Raw genomic sequence first — 3866 nt, 5'->3', positions numbered from 1 at the left:
CAGTTTCATTCTTTTGCATGTGGCTGTTCAGTTTTCCTAACACCGTTATTGAAGAGACTGTCCTTTCCCCATTGTATATTCTTGGCTCATTTGTTATAAATTAATTGACCATATATCCAAGGATTTATTTCTGGGCTCTTGATTCTGTTCCATTGATCTATGTGCCTGTTTTTATGTCAATACCATACTGTTTTGATTACTATAGCTTTATAGTACAGCTTGAAATCAGGATGTTTCTTTTTGATACGTTATTCTCTTGACCTGTAGAATGCACACTTCAATAAGTTCAGGCAATGAACTGGCCCACTTGCAGACAGCCACCTCTATTTCTGCAGAGGTCAATGGCAGCATAGCCTGGTCTGCCATGGCCAAGGAAGTCCTGGCCTACACCTGGCTCAGGGGGAATTATCCTTTTTGCTCATGCTTTGGCAAGGGGCTGGGGACTGATGAAGGCAAGGCTTTGTTCTTTCAGTGTTTCCTGATTGGGTGATCTCTGAACCTTGTAGAATCTAGGAGGAAAGTCTATTTGCTTCTTAAGGCGTAGCACCCATCTAGACATGGAAGAACTTGAAGGCCAGAGGCATCATGAATGCCCATGAATCCTGGGATTAGAATATCCTTGGCTCTACTGGTTCCAAAAACAGCAGCTTTATAACTGGATTGAGAAGAATAAGGGTGGCTCACAGGCTGACTCACACAACTGTTCTGGATGTGCATTATGAAACTCTAATGCATGTCATCCATTGCAGATTTGTATATTTATTATACTTCTCTGGCAGATGGCAGGTAGTAAAGTACCTCAATGAAGGAGTGTCTTCTTCTAACTTATACAAAGCATCCTAGAGGCTGGGGTGGTGCTGATCACATGTTGACTCCTTCTCACATCCCCCAGATCTAGAATCCACTCCCCACCATCCCTCTAGTCTGCTGTGTGGTTGTTCTTCCTCTTAGGGCAATGCTGACCCTGGTGCACCAGGCCTGGTTGGCTGGGCCCAGATGCTTCTTGGCCAGAGCCAACTTCTGCCTGTGGGGAGAGTGGACTCAGGGTCCAAACAGCCTGAGTGAAGTTCCCAGCTACAAGATTTTCAACAACTGGTTTCTCCCAGGAAGATCTGGGGAGTAAATGCTGGATGCTAGCACTGGTTCACCCCTGCGCCCCACTTCCCAGGAATAGGACTATCTTACTCCATGTTTTTACAAATGTGGAGTGAGATATTCACCCCTCTGCTTGGAGCCAGGACTCCTTCCTGGACTTCTTCCCTTCAGCTGTGCAGAACTTGACCAGTGAGCTGAAACCTGGGTTCTAATCCCTCCAACTCTCATGCATGGACAATGCAGCTCCCCTCTCTGGGATTCAGCTTTTATATTGATATATATATACATGATGGCAGGGTAAAGTGTATAATGTCAAATCACCCCTTTCTATATTCTATTATATTCCAGGGGCCTGGTGCACTTTTTCACCCTTCCAGGTCTCAATTTATTTTCTTGTGCTATGTGTTCAAAATCCACAGCTGGCCTGGCTCCCCACCGCCCCTTGGAATTCTCTCTACCCCTGCCATTACTCCTATTAGCCTCTGACTTCATGTTAATGTCTAAGGTGTGGGTAGGGGTTGGGGGTTGTGTTTGCAGCTCAGATAGCCTCTCCTCAGGTTGTATCTTCTGCAAATTTAATTTGGGCTATCCATTTTTACGCTTCTTGGCACTGAATCTTTACCAGCATTTTAAGTGAAATCTTCAGATTATTTTATTCCTTTTAGAATGTGAGATCTTCAGCAAGCCAGCAATGGCAATATTTAAGTGCCAAGACTGTGTAGTTACAGAGAAGCGTGTGCATTAGAGTGCTTGATGGGGGTGATGGGAGAAAGCTACAGAAGGGGCTAGAAGGGCGTCTGTTCTCTGTCTTAGCAAAGAGCAAGTGGAGCTATACATACACTCAGCCCAGGAATGGAGATTAGACACCATGGAGACTATTGAGAGGGAGGAATGCAGACTTGCTAAGTCTTTCTGCAGGAATGCCAGCACCCTGTGAGGCACTGCACTCAGGCTGTGAATCCAGAGATGAGCAAGACTCAGAGCCACTGCCTTCATGGAACTTAAGTGGAGGTTGGGAGAAAGATAGAAACAAATAATTTTATGTTTACAACTCTGGGGTAGCAAACATCTTTATAAGCAAGAGGTAAAATTTCAAAGCCATAGAAGAAAAGATTGATAACACTTGAAGACATCAAAAATTAAAAGTTCTGTGTAATAAAAGAACATAAACAAAGTTAATGATAAGCAAAAGATTGGCAGAAAATATTTGTAACATATATAACATGCAAAAGATATTCAACTGTGTTGTTTAGAATGCCTGCAAATCAAAAGAGAGAAAAATGGGCAAAGGATATGTATTAGTTATCTACTGCTACATAACAAATTGCCTTCATATTTAGTGACTTAAGAAATTTATGATCTCACAGTTTGTGTAGGTCCAGAATCCAGGCATGGCTTAGTTGGGTCTGCCTCCTTGAGGTCTCATGCAAAACTGCACTCAAGGTGTCTGCTGGGGCTGCATTCAACTCAGGCTCGAGTGGGGAACGACCAGCTTCCAAGCTCACTCACATGACTGTTAACATGATTCTGTTCCTCACAGGTTGTTGGATTGAGAGCCTCAGCTACTCTCTGGCTGTTGGCGGGAAGCCACGCTCAGTTCCTTGCCATGTGGGCTTCTCCACAGGACAGCTTGAAATATGGCAGCTTGCTTCATCAGATTGAAGAAAAGCCAGAAAGAGAGAAAGAGTGCTAACAAGATGAAAGTCAAAGTCTTTTGTAACCTAACCTTGGAAGTGACAAACTATCATCTTTGTCCTGTTCTATTCATTAGAAGCAAGCCACTAGGTCCAGCCTGTCCTCAAAGGAAGGGGATTACAAGAGCATGAATACCAAGGGGTGAGGGCCATTGGGAGCCAGTTAGAGGTCTGACCACCACAGGGTACCAGTGGGCAACCCACAGACAGAGAATGATCTATAAACTTATGAGAAGATGCTCAGCTTCACTAATGATGAGAAAATTGCAAATTAAAATAATATAGAGAAATCATGTTTTATCCATCATATTGGGGAAAATTAAATACTGATGATATCTACTTTTGGCAAGAGTTTTGGGAAATAAGTATTGTCACACACTATTGATAGAAGAGCAAAGTGACAATGAATGTAAAATTACAGGTAACTTTTTACCCAGCAAGGGAACTTCTAAGAATCTACTGCAGAAAAATGCAGGTGCACAAAGATCCATGTTGAATACTGTTCGTTGAAATAGTGTCTGTGAAAGTGAAAAACTGGAAACCACAGCCATGCCCATTTGTAAGGATGGTTAAGTAAATTACGAGACCTTTAATCTATGGAATTTAAGCCAGAGCTAAAAAGAATGAGTTAGATGGAAAGATCTACAAAACATATTTTTAAGTAAAGAAAGCAAACTGCAGAATAATTGATGTAATGACACATAAAAACAAAACAAAAGCACACAACAAAACAAAACCATTATTTTTCTATATGCACGGATATGCATGTAGATACATATTGAGACTATGGAAGGACACAGACCAAAGTAATGACAGTGCTTACCTCTGGGGGAAGTTAGAAGGGAGGAAGTATGGCTAGAGGGGGTTTTCCCTTTATCTGTATAGTCTTAACTCTTACAATAAGAATATGTACATGCATTATTTGTTTAATTTAAAAAAAAAACGGAAAAGAATGGATATTTTTAAAACACGCAATTACCATTGGTGGAAATTGTGTTGAAAAATCCTTTCTCCTAGAAAAAGAGAGCATGCTGTAGCCACAATTCTTAGCCTGGACCCTGAATGTTTTTGAGGGCT

This window comes from Balaenoptera ricei, chromosome 8, assembly GCF_028023285.1.
Source record: "Balaenoptera ricei isolate mBalRic1 chromosome 8, mBalRic1.hap2, whole genome shotgun sequence".
In the NCBI taxonomy this organism is placed as follows: Eukaryota; Metazoa; Chordata; class Mammalia; order Artiodactyla; family Balaenopteridae; genus Balaenoptera; species Balaenoptera ricei.
The sequence above is the reverse complement of the archived record's forward strand: the minus strand, read 5'-3'. Positions refer to the sequence as shown.